The following is a 27,712-nucleotide window of genomic DNA, read 5'->3' as shown; positions in this document are numbered from 1 at the left end:
TACATTGGCATATAGTTATGATAGCTATCATGAGTATTAAATATTCAAAAAATTATCACTGTATTCGAGATTCCACAGTTATAAAGCTGATGTTGTTGTATTAAAATGTAACCCTTAAGAATATTGGCTTGTGGCCAGCATTGTAGCATAGCTGGTAAAGTCTTTGCCTGCTCCTCTTCCAGTCTAGCTGCCTGTTAATGGACTGGGAAAGCAGCACGGATGGTTCTTATGCTTGAGCCCCTGTACCCATCTGTACCCATGTGGGAGACACAGAAGATGCTCCTGGCTCCTGCCTTTGGACTAGCCCAGCTCAAGCCATTGCACCCATTTGGGAAGTGAACCAGCAGATGGAGGATTCCTCTCTCTCTCTCGTTCTCGCTTTGCCTTTGAGACAAATAAGTAAATCTTAAAAAAAAAAATGGAATACGGGCCAGCACAGTATTCAATAGGCTAATCCTCCGCCTTGCGGCACCGGCACACCGGGTTCTAGACCCGGTAGGGGCGCCAGATTCTGTCCCGGTGCCCCTCTTCCAGGCCAGCTCTCTGCTGTGGCCAGGGAGTGCAGTGGAGGATGGCCCAAGTGCTTGGGCCCTGCACCCCATGGGAGACCAGGAGAAGCACCTGGCTCCTGCCATCAGATCAGCATGGTGCGCCGGCCGCAGTGCACCAGCCCGCCAGCTGCGGTGGCCATTGGAGGGTGAACCAACAGCAAAGAAAGACCTTTCTCCCAGTCTCTCTCTCTCACTGTCCACTCTGCCTGTCAAAAAAAAAAATTAAAAAAAATGGAATACTGGCTTACCTTATAATTCAATGTAGATTTTGTTTTTTTAATTTTTATTTATATATTTGTGAGGTAGAAAGATAGAAGACAGACCAAGAGGTGAGAGTGGGAAAAAGGGAGAGGGAGAGTGTAAGTGAGTGAGAGAGAGAGAGAGAGAGAGATCTTATATGCTGGTTCACCCCTCAAAATGCCCACACTGGCCAGGACTGGACTGGAACTGAAATTAGAAGCTGAAGATTCAATTTAGGTGTCTTATGTGGATGATGTGCAGGTTGAGCAATGCCACTGCCTCTCAATGTCTACTGTAACAGAAATCTGGGCTCAGGAACCGTTTTTGGAAATCAAACTCACGTGCTTGATATGGGTTGCAGGCATCTTAACTTCAAGGTCAAATGACCATTCCGATATTTCATGTAATTCTTACTTTTTAATTTAACATTCCAGAAGTATAAATTCTTTGCTTATAACTACACTGTTGGCTTTTTGTGCTAATTGAAATAATAGTTGTGATTATATTCATCACTTGAAAAGTAGTACACAGTTGGCAAATGACATTTATTTTCCCACACTTTTTAAATTATTTATTCATTCATTTATTTACTTATTTCAGAGTCAGAGAGGCACAAAGAGAGATATATAGAGGGGGCAAACAGACAAAGAGAGCTGCAGTTTGTTGGTTCACTATGCAGATGGCCTGCAGTGTCCAGGTCTGGGCCTGGCTGAAACCTGGAGCTGGGAACTCCATCTGGGTCTCTCATGCAGGTGAAACTATTTGGTTCATTACTTCTTTCCCTGAGGTACTGCGTTAGCAGGAAGTTGAAATCGGGAGTGAAGCCAGGACTCAAGCCAGTACTCTCTTATGGGATGTAGGCATCTTAACTGATAGAACAAACATAAATTCCTACTTTTTCAATTGATTTTTATCAATTTCATCATTATAGATATTTTGGTTTCATTGTTTTTCCAACAGGGTATATGATTATAATTTTATATTCTAAGCTAAGCTTCATATTTCAAAATCAATTGATTCAATTATCTTTCCCTACCCTTCAGAATAGTGAATTCATGAAAAAGTTGTAATATGTTGATAATCCACAAATGTGTCATAAGAATAATAAAAATTATGACGTGTGAGAGGAAGATTATATCAACTGATTTACGTATAAGAACTTCATGTAGTATTTTTCTACACATTGTATCTTTGAAAAATATTTTTATTGTTAGCATTTTATCTGAAGTTTTGTTTTAACCAATGCTTTGGTAAAGTTTCTGAATTGTACACATTACTAAATACAGTAGAATACTTGCTATTTAATGCTTTCACACTATGAAGCGTGTTTATGGTAAACTTATAAGAAAACCTCACAGCAAGAGTCACATATAATATTTAAGAGGCAGATGTTTCTCTTAAATAATAAAGGAAAGATCACATAATTGGGAAACAGGAACGAGACCTCCAAGTAAGGAGGTGCATGGAATGGAAATAGCAGGTCTACTTGTTATATTCAGAGAACTAGCTCTCCTTTATCCTGTTTTCAAGTTTGGTGCACACAAAGTGACAACCCGGGGTGTGGAATTTTGCTGCTCCCTTACGCTGGAGTTGAAAGGTACACTTTAGGCAGGTTTTTAGAGACAGTAATCAATATCTTGGCATTGGAAAGAGGTATGATTCCTCTAAATAGTGTACTAAGCTTTTTTTAAACACTCTTATTTAATAAATATAAATTTCCAAAGTACAGCTTATGGATTACAATGGCTTCCCTCCCCCCATAACTTCCCTCCCGCCTGCAACCCTACCCTCTCCTGTACCCTCTCCCATCCCATTCACATCAATTCATTTTCAATTCTCCTAATATACAGAAGATCAATTTAGTATATACTAAGTAAGGATTTCAACAGACTGCACCCACACAGAAACACAAAGTGTAAAGTATTATTTGAGTACTAGTTATAGCATTAATTCACATTGTACAACACATTAAAGAAAGAGATCCTACATGAAGAATAAGTGTACAGTGACTCCTGTTGTTGACTTAACAATTGACACTCTTGTTTATGGCATCAGTAATCACCCAAGGCTCTTGTCAGGAGTTGCCAAGGCTATGGAAGACACTTGAGCTTGCCAACTCAATATTATTTGGACAATGTCATAGTCAAAGTGGAAGTTCTCTCCTTCCTTCAGAGAAAGGTACCTCCTTCTTTGATGGCCCATTCTTTCCAATGGGATCTCACTCACAGAGATCTTTCATTTAGGTCATTTTTTTTTTTTTTTTTTTTTTGCCAGAGTGTCTTGGCTTTCCATGCCTAAAATATTCTCATGGGCTTTTTAACAAGATCTGAATGCCTTAAGGGCTGATTCTGAGGCCAGAGTGCTGTTTAGGATATCTGCCATTCTATGAGTCTGCTGTGTATCCTGCTTCCCATGTTAGATCGTTCTCTCCTTTTTAATTCTATCAGTTATGTACTAAGCTTTTTAAAATAAACAAAACAAACATCCCCCAAATGAGAAGTCCATAGTGGCAACTGACTTGATAATGTATCCTTCTCACTTTGTTTTTCCTCTGTTCTAAATTCACAAGTAAAACTACATGTGCTGAATTTTTTCTTTTCTTTTTTATTTATTTTTTTTGACAGGCAGAGTGGACAGAGAGAGAGAGACAGAGAGAAAGGTCTTCCTTTGCCATTGGTTCACCCTCCAATGGCCACCGTGGCAGGCACACCACGCTGATCCATCCGATGGCAGGAGCCAGGTACTTCTCCTGGTCTCCCATGGGGTGCAGGGCCCAAGCACTTGGGCCATCCTCCACTGCACTCCCTGGCCACAGCAGAGAGCTGGCCTGGAAGAGGGGCAACCGGGACAGAATCTGGCGCCCCGACCAGGACTAGAACCCGGTGTGCCGGTGCCACAAGGCAGAGGATTAGCCTAGTGAGCCGCAGCACCGGCAGCTGAATTTTTTCAATGTTTAAGCAATTTTTATTACAGCAGGAATTTTATAATCCAAATTATGTTTCCTTGCTCAGTTATGGATTCTGTTCCTTAAAACAGAGCTGACATTAAAGAAAGGAATGCTTTAAACTTTTGTATTTTGCTGAAAATTCTTTTTTCCAGGCTGTATAAAGCTTTAATTTTTTTTTATATTTTACTATTTTGTGGATTTTTGTTGTTTTTAGATCAATAAGTAATCTAGAAGTAGTAGTATGCCTGCTAGACCTGCTCAGTGTGTAAGGTTCAAAGTTTCTTTTGGACCTGTTTTGATGGAAAATGTTCATTTTTTTATTCTATAATTTTCATTTCTCCACAATATTTTGAGTTTTTCAATGTTTAGATATTTTTCTTTGTTTTCATGATCCCCGATCAGTTCTAAACATTTGGAACACCAATGGCACTGTTCACTGCTTTCTGGGCAGCCTTTTTATCTTGGTGGGCTTGTAGTACACCTACAGCTTCATCATCGTTAGAACAGAGAGACGCTGGAGACTCAAGCATATAAAGTTCTGCATTACCTATCACGAACAACGAACCAATGAATTAACCAACAAGAATCGGGTGCGTGCTTGAATAAGAGGAAGCAACCTTCACAGATTTGTTTTTGCTCTTGGGCTAGGGATGGAGGGGGCTGGAGTGGTGGTGCAGATGACAACAAAGAAGCAAAGGTTCTGGACCTCGTAAGTGATCAGCGGCTGTTGCCTGGGAACTGATGGCTGTGCATTAAGATTAAGGATGGCGAGCTCAGGCAGCATATTTGTGGAACTGTGGAACGATGTGGGCAGCAGCAGTGGCTGCAGCAGCAGCTTCAGGACGTGGTCCCATTGTTGGTGCTGATGTGTTAGCAACACGCTGTGCAGACGAGATTCGTGGAACCTGTGAAGAAGTTGGTTTCACGGTACTAAATGGTGGTCCAGGAGCGGCTGGGCGGATAGCACTGGGCTTATCTTGGAATGGGTGAGCGGTCCAGCGAGGACTTGGTCTTAGTTGAGCAGTTTGGCTAGGAGGATAGTATGCCCCATGTTTCTGAGTCTGTGGGTTGCTGTCATGAAGTCACCTGAAGGAGGCGCTGGCAGGTAAGCGTTGATCACTGGGTTGGGCTCAGCTCCTGCACCTGCCATTCTCTGCATATACTGGTTGAAGAGTTGAGCCTGGCGCTCTTTGTTGCGCTAATTTTTGTATCAGGATTCTTTCCTGGAGAATACCTTTTCCTCAGGCCAGACCAGTAACTGCAAAGCCCAATAGGAATTAAAATTCTAGTTCCTGTGAAGTGTCCCAAGTGCCCATTGATTTTAATATCAAGGTTGCCATTGAAGCTTAGCTCCTTCTCAAACCTGTCACCTCTCCTCCTTCCTTTCAAAGGGGTTGATGTGGCCTGGTCACAGCATTAGAAACAGGAGACTGAATACATGATTTCAGGCGCAGAAAGACACTACCCCGTCTGCTGTTTCAGCCTGGCTTAGGGCCAGTCTGGTGGTCTCAGCACAGCATGTTCTTGACACTTTTGGCTCTTCAACGGTACCCTGATGTCACCAGTTCTTTATTGGTGAAGATTCCAGATGGCTGCTGCCTCTCCCTTTGTCTCTCATCTGCATCCCACTGGCCTATGACCCTTCCTGTCACCTGTCCTGCTGTCATTTCCATCCATCTTAGACTGCCAGGGAATAATGGTTGGCTCTTTTCCTCACTCCGGGTGCCTACAGTTTCCATGTACAAGATGTTCCAGGAAGTCTTTCATCTTTGGACATTTCCAAGAAAAACTCAAAACTGCAAAAGATACTTGCAAACTTTCAATTTTTAAAGCCAATTCCAAAACCACAATGTGGGAGGGGTATGGGTGAGATGCAGTTATTGAAAATACAAAACCACAATGTGAGTTTGCTTGAAAACTATTACTTACATGACTGTTCAAAATCTCTACTGTGCAGAAAGAAATGACTTTATATTATTCTAATAAAAAGGGAAATGCTTTACAAATTACATTATTTACATATTTTATATTGTTTATGGATTGTATTTGTTATAAATATATGTACTTAGCAGGAACAATTGAAAGTCATTATATTTGCAAAAGACCAAAAATATTAGTCTTAATTCACTGATTATGGGAGTGCTCAGACTGAGATCAGGAATAATAGGTTAATTTATGTATTTGAATATCTTAAAGATTGCATCCATCATAATATACACTATACCTGCCTCTACCCCTGTCTCCTATCTGTGGCTTGTTCTGTGATCTTTCTTGGATAGAATTCTCTAACCACACTGTTCTTTTTGTCCTTGGAAAGAACAGGATTACTTCTTCTACTCCATCAATTACCCCTTATACATGATTTTCGATTTACTGTTTCCTCTTCCTGTAACTTTCTTCAAAGATATTTATGTAACTTTTGAATGACTTTTTCCTTGTTTATTAAGTATTTGCTTAAATATCACCCTTTAACAGTGATTATAACCTAACACTTTATTTCTCAGCATTTATAATAATCAAAGTATTCATGTGTTCATTTGTTTATTGTAAATCTTTTCTCATGAACTTATAAATTCTACATGATAAATCCTTAGTGCCTAGTATTTGACTCATAGTAGAGTTTAATCAATAGTTGGTGGAGTAAACGACAATGGAGGAAATTTAAGGCAAAAATCTTGTTAGAATTATTTGTTGTATTGGCCATGTTTGTTTACTGAAATTATTAATAGTTATCATTGTTCTGCTTTATGTGTGAGTATAAGCAGGCACAAAATGATTAAATTTGAAAAGATTAGCTTTCTTAAAGAAACTAAGTTGAAGAAATATAATTCATGCATTTTTAATAAAAATTTAAATAAGGATCTAAATTTTCACTATGCCAATTATTGAAAAAAGTTATAATCCGTGATCCTATTTATTGTTAATTAAAATTAATCATCAAAATCCCAGTATTTTATAATATTTTTGAAATGAGATGCTTTTGAAAATATAAATCTTTATCTTCTAAAATATCCGAACCACTGTTATTAATTATAACTAACAGTTCTGCAAACACAAACTCAGTTCTGACATTGAATCTTGAGAGAAGTAAGTTTGCTTAATTTTCTGGGTTACTAAAGTAAAACTAATTTGTTGAAATTAAGCCAACTCTAGCTTTAAACATTTCATGCTACTACTTAGAAAAATAGCTAGATTTAATGAATTTTACTTGAACAACTTATTACGTATGAAGAAATATTGAATGCATCTAACTTTATGAGGAATACAAGTAAAATTTCTTTTAACTTTTTCCTCAAATTCTGTATAATGTTCATTGGTGGATACAAGAATGGAATTTACTTGGCTTTCATTAATTTGTGCCATGTCTCTGAAGAAATGCTTTTCCATGACTGATCTGTAGGAATGAATAATCACATCTTTGCATTTACAAGTGCAACTGAAGGATTTCCTGGAAACTTAAATCCTTTTCATTTATTCAAGTGGTGTTCACAGGACACTGTTAATCAACAGGCACACTTATAAGGCCTGTGACACTGAAATGAACACAGTAGGCAAAAATATCTCATGAAGCTCATAATTTAGATGGAATTTCAAAAAATATGTGATATTAGATAGCAATAAAGCTAAAAGAGATTATAAAGCAAGAGATGGCTTGATAAGAGTTAGAAATTGTAGCCAGGAAAATTAGGAAGATTTACAATACATGGAATTATCAACCTTTCAGATTATAATCATCTTGGTTGCAACTGAAATTTCTAAGACATTGACAAACTTGAATATCTCTCAGATCATGTGACTAGATAGCAATGAGTGTTATGCCTCACTGCTATTAAATGTAAAACAATTGCTCCTGGCTCCTGGTTTTGGCTAAGCCTAGCCCCCCGCCCCCAACTTTGGCCTTCAAAATAAATACATTAATTTTTCAAAAAAAGAATGATATACTACTATAATTTTAATGATCTGTGATTGTTTTAAATTGTACTGTATATGACTAGAATTGTCAACTTTTCATTTACTTATTATGTATAGTCTTTGTCTATATTCCCACTGAACTAAGGCCTTTTAACGTTTTACTCTTTGTACATTTTATTTAGTGAGGCATTTAGCCTTTTATTATAATGTAATTTAAATATATGCTATCTCAAAAATTTAAGAAAGAAAAGCAAGAAGGAAGGAGGGAGGGAGGGAAGAAAGTAAGAAAGAGAAAGAAGGAAAGGGAGAGGGAGAAAAGGAGGAAGGAAAGTGTTATTATATTTTTAAAATTGTATCTATAAACTACATTAAATCTGTCCTCTTTGTTTTAACCTCAGATTAACATGAGAATTGTATTATGGTAATTATCACATCTTTCCTGTAACCCTTAGAATCAAATATACTAATAAATTCCTTATTAAAAATAAATAAAATAAAACAAATTTTATAGGCATCTTCTAAACAGATGGTATACTGTTATATTATTTTTCAGTCTATGCTGTATGTTAAACAACACTTTGCCACATAATTTGGATTTTGATAATTGTTGAACAAATTGTAAATATAAAATCTTTTTTTTAATGTCAGCTTTTACATCTATTCCTGTTCGCCTTGAAACGTCTGTTAATGTATTGTAAATTGAAAGGGAGGATATTTCATAACATAATGGAGTTTAATAGAAAATTAACTGGGAGAAGGCATTGTAGTGCAGTGAGTTACGCTGCAGCCTGCAAAGCTGGCATCCCACATGGGAGCTGGTTGTAGTCCAGGCAGCTGGACTTCTAATCCAGTTCCCTGCTACTGTACCTGGGAAAAGAACTGAAGATGGCCCAGGTGCTGTTGCCCCTGCCAATCCACGTTGGAGACCTGTATGGATTTCCAGGTACTTGGCTTTGGCTTGGCCCAGCCCCAGCTATTACAGCCATTTGGTGAGTGACCAAGCACATGGAAGTTCCTTCTCTTTTTCTCTCTCTCCCTTTCTCTTTATAACTTTGCCTTTCAAATAAGCAAATAAATCATTAAAAAAAAAGAAAATCTGGGGCCAATGCTGTGACGCAGCCGGTTAAAGCCCCTGAAGTGCCAGCATCCCATGTGGGCGCCAGTTCTAGTTCCGGCTGCTCCCCTTCTGATCCGGCTCTCTGCTATGGCCTTGGAAAGCAGTAGAAGATAGCCCAAGTCCTGGGGCCCTTGTACCCTTGTGGAAGACCTGGAAGAAGCTCCTAAGCTCCTGGCTTTGGATAGCCACAGCGCCAGCTGTTGTGGTCATCTGGGGAGCGAACCAGTGGGTAGAAGACCTCTCTTTTTGTCTCTACCACTCTTTGAAACACTGACTTTCAAATAAATAAAATAAATCTTTAATAAAAAGAAAAAATCTACTAAATATGAAGTGTAAAACTTGAATTGAGCTAAATAGCCCTTTTTCAAAAGAAATATCCTTGCACGGTTTTATATTGTCCATCAAGAAAATCTAATAGAGATGAATGGGCCATTGGAATGGCAAAGGGATTAAACCTGAAGACATAAAGAGTAGGTAAAATTAAACAGGCTTTAATTACTGTGATTCAAAAGACCCTTGGCTCCATTTTTATAAACTTCTATCAACAAATCGATAAACATATATTTGCATTCTTTAGCGTTTCTTACATTGAAGCACATTTACCCAGGTTTAAAATTATTTTTAATTACAAATTTATAGATTATCAAACAAGGCGTAAAAAAAAACCAGGACTGGTTTTTCTCATGTCCTCCAAAACACTATTGTTTTTTTTTTAGAAAAGACACATTTTTTTATTGCAGCATTGTAAGGATAAAAATTGCAAAGCTCAGAAGTTCGTATAGAAAATCTATCTCTCATCCTTCTATCACTTACCCATGCATGTATTCATTCAGAGGATATTAACATAAAATATAATTTGGACAGTATTTTAAGAGTAAAATTATTAAAACTTTTACAGCACTATAAAATTGGAGAAGAGGGAGTTTGTACTGTAATCTAGGTTATAGAGCTTCATATGATATAGTGATGAAGTCTTGATTCATTAACATCATGTTTGCTTTGGATTCCTCATTTATTCTTGCAATTATTTTGAAATTCCTGACCCTGATACCCAAGGTCCTAATCATGCCATTCATACAGGATTAAAATTAACCAAGAGTTAGTTATTCTTACCACTGCATTCTTGGCATAGAAATCCTTCTGGTGCAAAAAGTACTACTTAATTAGAATTGCTGGTGATACATCACATTCTTATTGTATATGATAAGAATAAATAAAAGATATTTAATCATATAATCACAAAATCCCAGGGTTTGATGGACATAAAGGTCATCTAATCTAATCATCCAGTAAGATTTAAGACATATATGCAAGAAAATCCAAGTTATATTAACATACCTGCCCTTTTATTTAAGAAATAGCATGCTTTTATTTGACATGAAACTATTTAACCTTTACCAGAAGTAGATGGTTTTAGAAAAATATTTTTCATAAATTGAATTAATATTTCTTCCGGAAGAAAGATTAGCATTTAAAAGTAATATTGAAAATGAAACACTTATCATTTATCTATTATATTTGAGAAATTATTTGGCAGTTGAATTCTTATAATATGCATGAAAAATTCACTCTTCCCTTCCTGCTGACATTTGCTATCCAACAATATATGTCAGAGGAAGCTTTGAGCATGAATATACTGGCGAAATAAATAAAATATACTGTCTTTCATATCCAGTTAGCTTTCATTTTATTTTCCTATATGTATATTTCAAATAATGTAATGATTTAAAACTTATTCTTCCTTTTGATCTAACTCTGATTTTTCATCTTCCTTAAACATTAACCATAATTCTCTGTGATGTCTTTTAAAACTAATAACTTCCTAAATGAATAAACCAATGATCCAAGCTAAGTGGAAGGACATTAGTTCATTACTTTTTCCTCTCTTCCCAATTAACATATATGATTTTAAATATCATCTCTGTCTTATAATTTTTATTTTTAATTTTTAGCTAAGGTAAACAAATTTCATCTAATTCATATATACAGATTTAGAAACATAATTATATTTTCCCACCTTACCTACCTCCTGCCCATGCTCTGATACCCCCTCTACCTTCCTCTATTATCCACTCTCTTAATTATTACAGAGATCTACTTTCAGCTTACTTAATGATCATAAGATTAACCCTACACTAAGTAAAAGAGTTCAACAAATAGTAAAAAGAAAAACAATTGATCTTCAACAGTAGAGAAAAGAGCTGTAAACAAAAATCTCAAAGTATCAACTTTACTCCTAACAATACATTTTGGTACTGTAATAGTTACTACATCTCAGGGAAAATATGGTATTTTTCCTTTGGAACTGGCTTATTTCTCTAAGTATAGTGGTTTTCAGTTGCACCATTTTGTTGCAAAAAACAAAATTTCATTCTTTTGTTACATCTGAGTAGCATTCTATACTATAAATCTATAATTATCTAATTATATCTATATTCTGTCTCTATCACTATTCTATCTCTATCTGCATTCTATCTCTATCTCTATGTCTATCTCTATCTCATCTATATCATCTGTCTATCTCCGTTAACAACATGCCTGCTTTGAATTCCTCATTTATTCTTGCAATTATTTGAAAATTACTGACCTTGGCTCCCAATGTCCCCATATTACCATTAATACAGGATTAAATTAACTCAGAAAACTCACAATTTCTTCATCCAGTCATCAGTTGATGGACATCTGGGTTGATTCTATATCTATATTCTATATCTTTATCTTAGATATTGTGAATTGAGCTGCAATAAACATGACAAATAACTTTTCTGTATGCTTTCATTTCTTTTGGGTAGATTCCCAGGAATGGGATTGCTAGGTATTATGGTATATCTATTTTTAGCTTTCTTTTTTTTTAACTTTTATTTAATGAATATAAATTTCCAAAGTACAGAATATGGATTACAATGGCTTCCCCCCATTAGCGTCCCTCCCACCCGCAACCCTCCCCTTTCCCACTCTCTCACCCCTTCCATTCAAATCAAGATTCATTTTCATTTCTCTTTCTATACAGAAGATCAGTTTAGCATACATTAAGTAAAGATTTCAACAGTTTGCTCCCACACAGAAACATGAAGTGAAAAATACTGTTTGAGTACTAGTTATAGTATTAAATCTCAATGTACAGCACACTAAGGACAAAGATCCTACATGAGGAGTAAGTGCACAGTGACTCCTGTTGTTGACTTAACAAATTGACACTCTTGTTTATGGCATCAGTAATCACCCTAGGCTCTTGTCATGAGCTGTAAGGCTATGGAAGCCCCCTGAGTTCACCGACTCTGATAATTTTTAGACAAGGCCATGGTCAAAGTGGAAGTTCTCTCCTCCCTTCAGAGAAAGGTACCTCCTTCTTTGATGACCTGTTCTTTCCGCTGGGATCTCACTCGTGGAGATCTTTCATTTATGTTTTTTTTTTGTTTGTTTGTTTTTGTTTTTTTTTTTTTTTTTTTCCCTCAGAGTGTCTTGGCTTTCCATGCCTGAAATACTCTCATGGGCATTTCAGCCGGATCTGCATGCCTTAAGGGCTGATTCTGAGGCCAGAGTGCTGTTTAGGACATCATTGTCTTCCAAAATGGCTATACTATTTTACAATCCCAACAACAGTGGATTAGGGTACTTTTTCCCTCACATCCTTGACAGCATTTATTGTTTCTTGATATTTATATGCGATCCATTCTAACTGGAGTGATGTGAAACCTCATTGTGGACTTGATTTGCTTTACCCTGATGCCTGGTGATCTCAAGCAGCTTTTCATGTGACTATGGTCCATTTGAAGTTTCTCTTTTGAAAAATGCCTATTTGTAGTCTTTTGCCTATTTTTTAACTGGACTGTTAATTTTGTTGTTGTTGAATTTTTTGGGCTCTTTATAGATTCTGGATTTTAATCCTTTATCAGTTACAGTTTCCAAATATTTTCACCCATTCTGTCAGTTATCTCTACACTTTGTTAAATGTTTCCTCTGCAGTGCAGAAACTTCTCAGCTTGATGTAATTGCATTTGTCAAGTTAGGCTTTGATTGTCTGTGCTTCTGGTGTCCTTTCCAAGAAGACTTTGCCTATGACAATGTCTTGCCGAGTTTTCCCAATGTTCTCCTCTAGTAATTTGCCAGTATCTGGATTTAGATCCTTGTTCCATTTTGACTTGACTTTGGTTTAAGGTATAAGTAGGGGTCTTGTTTCATACTTCTGCATGTGAAGATTCATTTTTCCCATTTGATGAAGAGATTTTATTTTCTCCAGGGATTGATTTAAGCTCCTTTTTCAAAGAATTGTTGGTTGTAGATTGTACGGATTGATTTCTGCAGTTTCTACTCTGTGCCAGTGGTCTACATGTCTAAGTTTGTACTAATACCAGGCTGTTTTGACTAGAACTGTCCTATAGTACATCTTGAAATCCAGCACTGTGATGACTCCATCTTTTCTTTTTTGTTAAATATTTCTTTATCTACTTGGGATCTCTTGTGTTTCCATATGAAGTTTAGCATCATTTTTTTCTAGAGATGAGAAGAATGTCTTCAGTATTTTGATTTAGATTAAATTGATTCTGCAAATCGCTTCCAGTATTTTGGACATTCTGATGATACTAATTCTAAAAATGCAAAAACATGGAAATATTTCCATTTTTTGTGTGACTTCTCATATTTCTTTATTTTGTATTTTGTGATTTTCATTATAGAGATCTTTTACATTCTTGGTTAAATTTATTCCAGTAATTTAATCTTTTGGAGCTATAGTGAATGGGATTGATCTTAGAAGTTCTTTCTTAGCCTTGACATTGTCTGTGTATACAAAGGCTATTCATTTTGTATGCTAATTTTATATTTTGCAACATTTCCAAACATTTTTATGACTGTCAATAATCTTTTAGTGGTGTCTTTTGGTTTCCCTATGTGTAGAATCATGTCATCTGCAAATAAGGATATAAGGATAGTTTGTCTTCATTCTTTCCAATTTGTAGCCCTTAGTTTTTTTTTTTTTTTTTCTTTCCTAATGGCTCCAGATAAACCTTCCAGGACTATATTGATTAGAAGTTGTGAAAGTGAACATTCTTGTTTGGTTCCAGATCTTAGTGGAATAGTTTCCAACTTTTTCCCATTCTATAAAATGTTGCCTGTGCATTTGTCATAAATTGCCCTGTTTTGATGAATGTTCCTTCAATATCCAATTTGCTTAAGATTTTCATCATGAATACGTATTATATTTTATCCAATGCTTTCTCTGCATCTATTGAGTTAATTGTGTGCTTTTTATTCTTCAGTTTATTAATGTGATGTATCATCCTGCATACCAGGGATAAATCCCATTTGGTCCAGGTGAATGATCTTTCCAATGTGTTATTGAATTCAATCTTCTAGTATTTTGTTGAGGTTTTTGTATGTATGTTCATCAGGGACATAGGTCTATAGTTCTTTTTCTTTGTTTTATCTTTTTCTGGATTTGGAATTAAGGTGATACTGGCACCATAGAAAGAGGTTTGGAGGATTCCCTCCCTTTTGACTGTTTTGAATAATTTGAGAAGGATTTGATTTGTTCTTCCTTAAATGTATGGTAGAATTAACAGTGAAGCCATCTAGACCTGATCTTTTCTTTGTTGAGAGGGTCTTTTTTACTAATTCAATCTCTATCTTGGTTATTGACCTGTTAAGTTTTCTGTGTCTTCACGACTCAATTTTGGTAGATTGCATGTATTCAGGAGTGTATCCATTTCTTTCAGATTTTCCAATTTGTTAGGAAATAGCTGATTCTAGTAATTCCTGATTATTTTTATTTCTGTGATGTTCATTGTTACATCTCCTTTTTCAGATCTGATTTTATTAATTTGGATCTTCTCCCTCTTTTTTTAACTAGCTGAGCCAATGGTGTACAAATTTTATTTTATTTTTTTCAAAAATTACAGCTTTTCATTTCACTGATCTCTTTTTTTGTAGGGGGGGTTTAACTTTTATTTAATGAATATAAATTTCCAAAGTACAGCTTATGGATTACAATTCCCCCCCATAACTTCCCTCTCACCCGCCACCTTTTGTTTAATACTTCTCTAATTTCAATCATTTCTTTTCTTCAACTAATTTTGGGTTTGGTTTGCTATTTTTCTAGGTCCATGAGATATAATTATAGCTAATTTATTTGATGCCTTTCCAATTTCTTGATGTAGGAACCAGCTGTGGTAAACTTCCCTCTTAACATTGCATTTGCTATATGCCATAAATTTGATATATTTTATTGTCATCTTCTCTCATTTCTAGAAAATTTTTATTTCCTTTTTGATTTCTATTTTAAGTTCTTGTGCCCTACTATGCTGCAGAACATGAGAATTAATTCCTTTTATCTATACATATTTGGTTCTGTTACACAATGTTCTCTATCCCCTCTCCCACACCTTCACCTAAGTGATATTATTATTATTCTATGTTCAGATTTTTTTAAATTTATTTTCCAATTATGAGAGAATATGTGGTATTTGCCATTCCATGTCTCAGCTACTTCACTTAACATAATATTTTCCAGTTCCATTAATTTTCATGCAAATGGTAAAATAACCATTTTTATTATTCCATTGTCAATATATATCATATTTTATTTATCCATTTACCTGTCAATGGACACTGAGATTGATTCTATATGCTATTGTAAAAAATACAACAATAAACATGAGTGTAGATATTTTTTAAAGATTAATTTATTTTATTTGAATATCAGATTTATAGACAGGCAGAGGCAGAGAGAGAAAGAGACAAACAGACAGAGAGCCAGAGATAGGTCTTCCATCCACTGCTTCATCCCCCAGATGGCCGCAATGGCTGGTGCTGTGCCAATCTGATGCCAGGAGCCAGGAGCTTCTTCTTGGTCACAAGGACTTGGGCAATCTTCTACTGCTTTCCCAGGCCATAGCAAAGAGCTGGATCAGAAGTGGAGCAGCTGGAAATCGAAGTGGCACCCATATGGGATACCGGCACTGCAGGCAGTGGCTTTACCACAGTGCTTTCCCCTAGAGGTAATTTTTATATATTGATTTCCTTGGGATATACACTCAAAAGTGGAAATAGCTTAGTCATATGGTAGATCTATTTTTAATAATTGAGGAATTCTCATATTGTTCTCAATAATGATTATACTAATTCATATTCCCTCCAATTACCTATAAGAAATACTTTTTTTTTCCAAAATCTTCAACAACATGTTATTATTTATCTTTATTTTTAAAGTTAATTTATTTGCAAGTCAAAGAGATAGAGAAGTACAGGCAAAGACAGAGGCAAAGACAGAGAGAGACATAAAGAGAGGTTTTCCAGAACTGCATTCTGGTCTCCTACTTAGGTGACAGAAAATCAAGCACATGGGCCATCACCTGCTACTTTTCTAGGTGCATTAGCTGGGAGCTGGATCAGAACTTGAGTAGCTAGGTCTCAGACCAGCTGTACAATATTGGGTACCAGCTTGAAAGCATCAGCTTAAGCTACAGTAGCACAATGACAGTTTTTTTTAGCACAATGTTTGCTTATTTATTTAGAAAGGTGGGACCACAGAGAGATAAAAAAAAAGAGAGAGAGAAGAGAGAGAATCCTCAATCTGCTGGTTCACCCCCAAATGGCCACAATGGCTAGGGATGGACCAGACCAAAGACAGAAGCTAGCAGCCAGGAGCTTCATCTAAGTCCCCAGAAGGATGCAGGTACCCAAGCACTTGAGCCATCCTCCACTGCCTCCCACCCCCTGACCTAGGAACATCAGCAGGGAGCTGGACAGGAATTGAAACAGCCAGTTTTTGAACTAACACCCACATGGAATACTGGCACTGTAGACTATGGCCCAATCCCTACTCCATGGCCCCTATTTGTCTTTTTGATACCAGCATTTTAACGACTGAATGAAATATCATCGTGATTTTGATTTGCATTCCCTGACAGCTAATGATGTTGAGCCTTTCTAAGTAATTATGTTGGCTATTTTAGTTTATTCATTGAGAAGTGTTTATTAATAAATAAAAGGCGTATAAATAGAAAGAGAGGAACTAAAATTACCCCGTCCACAGATAAAATAATTCTCTAGAGAAATCTAGAGACTCTACAAAAACAACAATTTAGCCACGTTGCCAGATACAAAATCAACAAAAATTAATAGCTTTACTATGTAGCCATGACAAATTGCTGAGAAAGAAATTGTGAAATCAATTATATTCACAAAAGCTAAATAAAATAAATAACTAGGAATAAATATTTTTAATTTATTCATGTACTTATTTGAGAAACACAGAGAGATAGCGAAAAAGAGTTCCCATCTGCTGGTTCACTTTACAAAAGTTTGCCATGGAGACAGATACAGATGCTGAGTAGGCAGACAGGAATGTAATACTGATAACACACAGGGGTGGCAAAAAAAAAAAATTATTTGAACTTTCATTGTTGCTTCCCAGAATCTACATTAGCAAGAAACTGTAATCATGGTTAAAGTTGGAAATTGAACCCAGGTACTCTAATGTGCACATGGGTATCCTAACCCATTCTGTTGGTTGCCTCTTCCCTTTCCTGACGGTTTCTTTTGAAGTACAGAGACTTCTCAATTTGATGTAATCCCAATTGTTAATTTTGGCTTTGACTGCCTGTGCCTTTGGGGTCTTTTCCAAGAAGTCTTTGCTTATGCCTATATTTTGCAGGGTTTCTCCAATGTTCTCTAATAATTTGATGGTGTCAGTCGTAGATTTAGATATTTAATAAATGTTGAATGGATTTTGTGTAAGGTGTTAGGTAGGGGTCTTGCTTCATGCTTCTGCATGTTAAAGATCTCTATGATGAGAATTACAAAATCTTAAAGAAAGAAAGATATAGAAGAGGATACCAAGAAATGGAAAAATCTTCCATGCTCATGGATTGGAAGAATCAATATCATCAAAATGTCCGTTCTCCCAAAAGCAATTTATAGATTCAATGTGATACCAATCAGAATACCAAAGACATTCTTATCAGATCTGGAAAAAAATGATGCTGAAATTCATATGGAGGCACAGGAGACCTCGAATAGCTAAAGCAATCTTGTAAAACAAAAACAAATCCAGAGACATCACAATACCAGATTTCAGGACATACTACAGGGCAGTTGTAATCAAAACAGCATGGTACTGGTACAGAAACAGATGAATAGACCAATGGAACAGAATAGAAATACCAGAAATCAATCCAAACATCAACAGCCAACTTATATTTGATCAAGGAACTAAAACCAATTCCTGGAGCAAGGACAGTCTATTCAACAAATGGTGCTGGGAAAATTGTCTCTATTCTTTATCTTATACAAAAATCAACTCAAAATGGATCAAAGACTTAAGTGTAAGATTTCAAAGTATGAAACTATTGGAAAAAAAAAAAACATCCTGGAAACATGTTAAGACATTGGCATAAGCAATGAGCTTTGGTAGGACCTCAAAAGCACAATCAACCAAAAGAAAAAAAAAAGGAAAAGGAGATTGTACAAATGTAAGAACTTCTAAACAGCAAAAGAAACAGCCAACAGAGTGAAGAGACAACTAAGTGAACATGGAAATATTCATTTAAGAAAGAATTATTATTCAGAATATATAAAAAACTCAAAAATGCATTAACAGTAATCAAAGTAATATATGTTTTTTAAGTTAAAAACAATCTCAGAAGTTTGGAGATTGGCTGATATTTCAGTTTGGCACAATCATCCAGGCCTCTGTTATTGAACTTTTAAAGATTTATTGATTTATTTGAGAGAGAGATTGACAGAGAGGGAGGGAAAGAAAGACACAGACATTTTCCACAAGATTGCTCACTCTCAAAATGGTCAGAACCACCCAAGTACATGGATCATCACCTGCTGCTTTCCCATGTGCATTAGCAGGAAGCTGGACTGGAACTAGAACAGCTTATATTAAAACAGCTGCTCCAATATGGGATGTCGGAGTTCCAAATAGAGACTTTGTCACTGCATCACAGCTCCAGCCCCCATCTAGCCCTCTCCCAATGATATCACAGAGGCAACTTCTCCCTGCACCTTTTTTATAATTAGGATTCCAACAATGGTTTTATTGGCACATGTAGTTCTATAAAGTAAAAATAAATAAATTAAGCATTATGACTAGCGCAGATGCTTACATATTTTAAACTTGTTTCTTGCATATAGAGCATTTGTTTAATAAAATAGTCAAAATATCAAGTTCTATCAAGTTTCACATTATTTTTCTCAGTTATGGAAACATTGATATTTAGATTCATTATGGTATTCAATACTATTAGGAGTAATGTAGAAATTATTTTGAAAGTCTACTTTGTAATACATCTAACTCATTTTAATGATTCTTTTAGGAGCTCTGAAAGTCACAGTTTGTTATTATGATCGCATGATTGATTTTAGAGTTTACATACTTTTCAGTACAATTTAAATTTATATTTATAATGTATATATAATGTCATTGTTAATTCAGTTTGCAAAATAGCCCTCCTCAAAAAAAGTGACTGATATTTAATTTATATTTCTAACTAGAAGAGAAACATACATATACATATTAGTCATACTTCTGTGTAAATTAATGGGTAATTAGTGAAGTTCTAAAGAAACTAGGAAGTTTACTATGTAGAGGCTTTAACTCAATATTTACATACAATGAAGTTTCAGTTACTACATTCTTAGCTAACATAATCATGAGAGTAGATATTCACTAGTGGATAACTGATATATGCAACTCAGTCATAAATCAGCATAAAATAGGCAATCATTTGTATAGAAAATAATTGCTTTATATTATACTGTGCATTACAGATGTATCAACAATGTTATAGTAGAAATTTGCATATAGTAAAGGACTCATTGATTTGTTTCAATCTTACCATATTATGTTCCTCACAAATCCTTTGTAACAATCATATATGGGGGCCTGTGTTCTGATGCAGTGAGTTCAGTAGCTGCTTGCACTGTAGGCATCCCATATGGGTTCAAGTCTCAGCTGCTCTATTTCCACTCCAGCTCCCTGCTAATTCACCTGGGAAAGTAGCAGAAAATGGCCCAAGACCCTGGGCCCCTTCCTCCCACCATGAGAGACCCAAAAGTAGGTCCTGGCTCCTAGCTTTGGCTTGGCACAGCCCAGATGATTGAGGCCATTTCAGAAGTGAATCAGCAGATGGACGATCTCTCTCTCTCTCTCTCTCTCTCTTTCTCTCTCTCTTTCTGTACTTGTGACTTTCAAACAAATAAATAAATCTTCAAAAGAAAATCATCTAAGCAAGGAAAATGATAGTAACACAACAGAATAATAAATACTACTCATTTTACTCAATATGGAGAAAAACAATTGTTTTCAGATTGGAACTGAATCCTACAGTAAGTAATAATCTAGCTATCTTTGTTGATGAGATTTCTAATTTCATACGTGCTTTGAATTTGAAATTCTTCTACACATTCCACTATGTACCCAACTGGGACACAGTCACATCCAGGCTGCTCCACTTCCTATCCAGCTCTCTGCTATGTCCTGGGAAAGCAATGGAAGATGGCTCAAGTCTTTGTGCCCCAGCACTTGAGTGACAGACTAGGAAGAAGCTCCTGGCTCCTGGCTTCAGACTGGCCCAGTTCCAACCTTTGCAGCCATTTGGGGAGTAAATCAACAGATGGAAGTATTCTCTATCTGCCTCTGCCTCTCTGCAATTTCACGTTTCAAATAAATAAATGTCTTTAAAAAGAAAAAAACAAAGGACAGACTATACATATATATGTGTGTAAGCAAATATATATATGTATGTGTATATGTATACATATATACATAAAATATGAATAATTCTTAGAAGTACTGATCCATTTTCTATTTTTCAATATGTAATTAATACAGTTATTCTTAAGTGTTGATACTTAACTGAAAAAATGATCCCTGTTAAATATAAGAGTGGGAATAAGAGAGGGAAGAGATGTACAATTGGGGACATGCTCAAGCTGACTTGCCCCAAACGGTAGAGTTAGAAACATACCAGGGGATTCCAAATCAATCCCATCGAGGTGGCATGTACCAATGCCATCTCACTAGTCCCAGTGATCAATTTCTGTTCACAATTGATCATAATGATGGGATTAAGAGTCAAAAGGATCACATACAAAAGACTAGTGTCTGAATATACTAACCTATAGAATAAAAAAGGGAGAAAACAATCCAACATGGAAAGTGGGATACACAGCAGACTCATAGAATGGCGGATGTCCTAAACAGCACACTCTGGCCTCAGAATCAGCCCTTAAGGCATTCAGATCTGGCTGAAAACCCCATGAGAGTATTTCAGGCATGGAAATCCAAGACAATCTGTCAAAAAAATGACCTAAATGAAAGATCTCCACAAGTAAGATCCCAGTGGAAAGAACAGGTCATCAAAGAAGGAGGAACCTTTCTCTGAAGGGAGGAGAGAACTTCCACTTTGACTATGACCTTGTATAAATATGATCAGAGTCGGTGAACTCAAAAGGCTTCCATAGCCTTGGCAACTCATGACAAGAGCCTTGGGTGATTACTGATGCCATAAACAAGAGTGACAATTTGTTAAGTCAACAACAGGAGTCACTGTGCACTTACTCCTCATGTAGGATCTCTGTCCTTAATGTGCTGTACATTGTGATTTAATGCTATAACGAGTACTCAAACAGTATTTTTCACTTTGTGTTTCTATGTGGGTGCAAGCTGTTGAAATCTTTACTTAATATATACTAAACTGATATTCTGTATATAAAGAGAATAGAAAATGAATCTTGATGTGAATGGAAGGGGAGAGGGAGCGGGAAAGGGGAGGGTTGTGGGTGGGAGGGAAGTTATGGAGGGGAAAGCTATTGTAATCCATAAGCTGTACTTTGGAAATTTATATTAATTAAATAAAAGTAAAAAAAAATATGTAATTACAAGTAGTAATGTATTGGCAAAAATATAAATATCTCTTCTTATCAGTATAATTGGACATTTTAATTATATTTACTAGCAGGAAATAAATGGATCATTATTGACAGAGGGAGAGACAGAAATAAAGATCTTCCATCTACTGCTTCATTCTTCAAAAGCCACAACTGATAGACTTGGGCTGATCCTAAGTCAAGAGCCAGGAGATTCCTCTGGGTCTCCCATGTGGGTGCAGGGGTCCAAGCATTGGGCCAACTTCCAGTGCTTCCCAGGCCATATACAGAGAGCCAGATTGGAAGAGGAGCAGTAGGGGCAGAAACTGGGCCATATCCCATGTCAGTACCACAGATGGAGGCTTAGCTTACTATGCCACAATGCCGGCCCCGTCATCTATTGCTTTTAATACCAAATATTTTTTTCTCTATTAGTACATGATGATTTATGAATTTTATAAAAGATGAAAGAAATCAAAACTTTCTTTTTTTTAGATTCAAAGTAATTTTTACAGGAAAGTTACATCACTAGGCTTTCAGTGATTCAGCTTTAGAAACTTTATATTCAAGTTTACTTCTGTGTATGATTTGAGGTATTAGAGATATTTGAGCAAATTGCTAAGTATTGTTATTTAAATACAGTATAAGTAAAAGTGATAGAAGATAAGGAAGAACATGTGTTAAAACATGTTTTTTTTTAACTTTTATTTAATGAATATAAATTTCCAAAGTACAGCTTATGGATTACAATGGCTCCCCACCCCTTAATGTCCCTCCTACCCGCAACCCTCCCCTTTCCCTCTCCCTCTCCCTTCCATTCACATCAAGATTCATTTTCGATTCTCTTTATATACTGAAGATCAGTTTAGCATACATTAAGTAAAGATTTCAACAGTTTGCTCCCACACAGAAACACAAAGTGAAAGATCTCCGTGAGTGAGATCCCAGTGAAAAGAACAAAAAAACAGTTCTTTTTCTAGGTCTCCCATGTGGGTGCAGAGGCCCAAGAACTTCGGCCATCTTCTACTGCTTTCTAAGGCCACAACGGAGAGCTGGATCAGAAGTGGGGTAACCTGGACTCCAACTGGCACCCATATGGGATGCCAGTGCCACAGGCAGTGCCTTTACCTGCTATGCCATAGCACCAGCCCCGAAAGCATGTTTTCAAGAAACCTCATATAATTTTATAGAGAAACCAAATCTCATTACATAAATGGCTTTTACATGTGACTTAATAACACAAAGTATATGTGAGATTATAAAAGGAATGTTGCTGATGAATTTCCACCATCAATTTACTATATAATCCTGGATAACTCAAATAATATCCATGATTCTTAGTTTTCTTTCGGTCTTATAAAATAATTAAAATATTACTTTACTGAAATTAATGAGGGATAATTGTAATAATCAACATGGAAGGAGTTTTTTAAACTTCATGTTTAATTTTAACAACAATAACAAAGCAACAATAATAAAATTGCTTATGATCATCAATGATATTATTTACTCTTGCACACTGGATCTCTTTCCCTAGTACTTAATAATTTACAAAGCAAAGTAGATAAGATCATTGTAGTTACCCACTTCTTTCTTTCAGTCTTACGGATAGTTTTACACATGATCAGCACCTGTATAAATAAATGTTTTGTACCATAATATCTCTAAAACCTTTTCTCAGGATTCTTCCAGTGTCTGAATTGGTAAATACTCTTTTTGAATAATTTTAATTTATGCATATGAAAAAATTTCATTTTTTCATTTTTCAAAACCTACTGCTGACAGAACCATCAGATACAGATCTCAGGGAGTAGTAACAGGATGAGAGTGACAATGCTGATGATGAAGATAGTGATAAAACTTTCATGTTCTAGTGTTTTAGGACAACGCAATCTCCATATTATGTTTTTTAAATCCGTTAGCTTTTTAAATTCTCCTGATCATATTGCTGGCTATATAACCATAGATTAAAGATAAACAAACAACAACCACAAAAGACTATAGCCTACAAATAACATGACACCAAATATTTTTTAAGATTTATTTATTTATTCATCCTTGACTCTTAGTATACAGTAACAGGAAGCTGGATCAGAGGCAGAGGTGCTGGGACACTAGGACTGGCATTCCAAAATGGAATATGGACATTCCAAGCAAAGGCTGAACTCATCGCCCTGCATTGGCCACCTTAGCTGTTGATCTTAAGTTAGCTCTTCATCTTTGTCTAGTAATACTTTCAAATTTTTCTTTATACATATTTTATAGATTTTAAAAGATTTATTTATTTATTTGATAAGCAGAGCTAGAGAGAGAGGGAGAGACAGAGAGATTTTTCATCAGCTGGTTCACTCTGCAAATGACCACAAAGACCAGGGCAGGGCAGAGCAGGGCCAGGCTCAAGCCAGAAGCCAGAGCTTCTTCAGGGTCTCCCACATGGGTGAAGGAACCCAATTAGGGAAATCTTTGATTGCTTTCCCAGGTGCATTAGTCTGTTGTTGGATCAAAAGTACAGCAGCCTGGCCTCAAACCAGTGCTCATATAGGATGTTGGCATCGCAGGAGATGCCTTAACCTGCTGCTCTACAACACCAGTCCCTATTATAGATTATAATAAGTTTTTAAAGCTGTGGTTGTAATTAAGTTTCATTTAAAAGTTATTTGTCCTTATTTCTTTTAGCTTTTCTCTTACAAAGTTCAAAATTCTCAAAACTGAGGCTGGCATTGTGGAATACTGAGTAAAGTTTCCACCTGCAGTGCTGGCCTCCCATGTGGGTGCCAATTCAAGTCCCTGCTACTCCACTTCCAATCCAGCTTTCTACCATGGCCTGGGAAAGCAGTGGAAGATGACCCAAGTCATTGGGTCCTGTATCCACATGAGTGACCTGGAAGAAGCTCTTGGCTTCTGGCTTCGGGTCAGCCATCCTATAGCTATTGTGGCCATTTGGAGAATGAAACAACAGATGGAAGACCTTTGCCTCTGCTTCTATGTAACTCTGGCTTTCAAATAAATAAATCTTAAAAAAAATCAAAACCCAGATTATTTTTAATGATTAGGACATTGAAGTTTTCATAATGTTATAATTATAACTTTTTAAGTTGTTATATGATTCAAAACACAGGTGAATGGTAGAAGTTTCCTAAATATACACAAAATATTTATTCATAGTGTATTTTTGAAATATTTTAAGATATTTTTTAAAATTAAACTTACAAATCTTTAAAATTACATGACATTCTTCCTTTTTTGGAATAGTCAAAATTAGATGGTCCAGCAAAATATCCCACTAGAAAATACCTAAAATTGCAGCATAGACTGTACCAAATCATTTTTGTTGAATGTTTAAAATTCACAAGGTTTCAAAAGAAGACTTAAACATAGACATAGTCCTGCAAAAATGGAGCCAGAAGCTGTTCTGATGATATTAACTGATAGCAAGACCCATGGCCATAAGTTTAATAGTAGTTGCAGTATCTGAGACTTTGTGTCAGCTCTTGAGGCATGGATGGTGGGATAGATCTGAGATCACTGCCTATGGCAGAGTTCTTTAAAGAAGTGACCTCAGGCAATCGTAGATTAAAGAAAAAAATCAATTGTAAATTTCATAATTGGTTCTATGATGGAAATTTCTCCACTGAGTTGGCACAGGGTTTGGTCATCATATTCATTGGTTTATGCTTGAGAATTGCACTAATTGGAGATAACACAAACATTTAAAATTTAGTTGGGCCAATGGTGTGTCAATTTTGTTTATTTTTTCAAAAAACCAACTCTTCGTTTGGCTGATCTTTTGTTATGTTTTTTTGGATTCAATTCTGTTGATTTCTTCTCTGATTTTAATTATTTCTCTTCTCCTACTAGTTTTCAGTCTGGTTTGCTGCAGTTTTTCTAGATCATTGAGATGTATTGAAAGCTCATTTATTTGGTGCCTTTCCAATTTCTTGATGTAGGCACCTATTGCTATAAACTTTTCTCTTAACACTACTTTTGCTATTCCCAAAAGTTTGATATGTTGTGTTGCTATCCTCATTTAGTTCCAGAAAGTTTCTGATTTCTCTTCTGATTTCTTCTATGACCCAGTGTTCATTCAATAGCAGATTGTTTAGTCTCCATGTGTTTCCATATGCTCTAGGGATTCCTGAGTTGCTAATTTCCAGCTTAATTTCACTTTGGTCTGAGAAGCTTCATGGTATGATTCTAATACTTTTGAATTTGCTGAGACTTGCTTTATGGCCTAGTATGTGGTCAATCCTAGAGTAGGTTCCATGCACTTCTGAGAAGAATGTAAAATCTTTAAATGTAGGATTGAAAGTTCTGTATATATCTGTTAGATCCATTTGGGCTATAGTGTCGATTAAATCTGCCGTTTCCTTGGCCGGCGCCGCGGCTCAATAGGCCCTCCACCTAGCGGCACCGGCACACTGAGTTCTAGTCCCGGTCGGGCCGCTGGATCCTTTCCCGGTTGCCCCTCTTCCAGGCCAGCTCTCTGCTGTGGCCCAAGAAGGCAGTGGAAGATGGCCCAAGTGCTTGGGCCCTGAACCCCATGGGAGACCAGGAGAAGCACCTGGCTCCTGCCTTCGGATCAGCACGGTGCGCTGGCCGCAGTGCACCAGCAGTGGCAGCCATTGGAGGGTGAACCAACGGCAAAAAGGAAGAACTTTCTCTCAGTCTCTCTCTCTCACTATCCACTCTGCCTGTCAAAAAAAAAAAAAAAAAAAAAAGGAAATCTGCCGTTTCCTTGTTGATCTTCTGTCTGGTTGATCTGTCTATTTCTGAAAGTGGAATATTGAAGTCCCCCGATACTATTGTCTTGGAGTCTAAGTCTCCTTTTAAGTCCCTTAACATATCTTTTAAATAAGCTGGTGCCTCGCAATTAGGTGCATATACATTTATAATAGTTACATCTTCCTGTTGAATTGACCTCTTAAGCATTATATAGTGCCCCTCTTTGTCTCTCTTAACAGTTTTTGTGTTAAAGTTTATTTTGTCTGACATTAAGGTGGCTACGCCAGCTCTTTTTTGGTTTCTATTGGTATGGAATATCTTTTTCCAACTTTTCACTTTCAGTCTGCATGCATCTTTGTTGGCAAGATGTGTTTCTTGTAAGCAGCAAGTAGAGGGGTTGGTTTCTTAATCCATTCAGCCAGTCTGTGTCTTTTAACTGGAGAGTTGAGGCCATTAACATTCAATGTGACTATTGATAAGTAGTAACTTTGCCCTGCCATTTTCCCAAAGATATTTTCTAATATGCTCTGAGCTTCCTGTGATCTTTTACTTGGAGATTTTCTTCCTTTACCTTCTTTCATTTCGTATTGATGGCTGTGTTTCTGTGTTTCTGTGTGTAACACATTTTTAAGCATCTTTTGCAGTGCTGATTGAGTGGTGACAAATTCCTTCAATTTCTGTTTGCTATGAAAGGTCTTTGTTTTACCTTCATTCACAAATGAGAGCTTTTCAGGATATAATATTCTGCGCTAGCAGTTTTTCTCTCTTAGGGCCTGGCCTATATCTCACCATTCCCTCCTAGCCTGTAGGGTTTCTGATGAGAAATCTGCTGCGAGTCTACTTGGAGATCCTCTGAGAGTAATCTGACATTTTTCTCTTGCACATTTTAGAATCTTTTCCTTATGTTTCACTGTGGTGAGTCTGATTACAAAGTATTGTGGTGAGGATCTCTTTTGGTCATGTTTATTGGGGTTTCTATGAGCTTCATGTACTAGGATGTCTCTATCCTTCTCCAAACCCTGGAGATTTTCTGCTACTATCTCACTAAAAAGGCCTTCTAATACTGTCTTCCACTCCATGCCTTCAGGAACTCCTAGAACCCAAATGTTGGTTTTTTTAATAGTATCTTGTAAATTCCCAACAATTTTTATTAGATTTCTAATTTCCTCTTCTTTCCTTTGGTTTGACTATATACGTTCCTGTGTTCTGTCTTCTAAGTCCGATATTCTCTCTTCTATTGCACTGATTCTGTTTTTAAGGCTCTGAAATGCATTTGTCATTTGTTCTATTGAATTCTTCATTTCATTTTTATTTCTCTTCAATATCACAATTTCATGTTCTACTAGA

At 36.3% G+C, this 27,712-nt stretch overlaps 1 pseudogene; it reads right to left on the bottom strand.

The window, feature by feature from the left end:
- Positions 1-4,142: 4,142 nt before the first annotated feature.
- Positions 4,143-27,712, bottom strand: part of LOC149125029 (polyadenylate-binding protein 1 pseudogene) — a 36,759-nt pseudogene continuing 13,189 nt past the window's right edge.

The sequence above is a fragment of the Oryctolagus cuniculus genome, chromosome 8 (genome assembly GCF_051225735.1).
Source record: "Oryctolagus cuniculus isolate XC-2025 breed Fujian yellow rabbit chromosome 8, ASM5122573v1, whole genome shotgun sequence".
NCBI lineage: Eukaryota > Metazoa > Chordata > Mammalia > Lagomorpha > Leporidae > Oryctolagus > Oryctolagus cuniculus.
The sequence above is the reverse complement of the archived record's forward strand: the minus strand, read 5'-3'. Positions and strand labels throughout refer to the sequence as shown.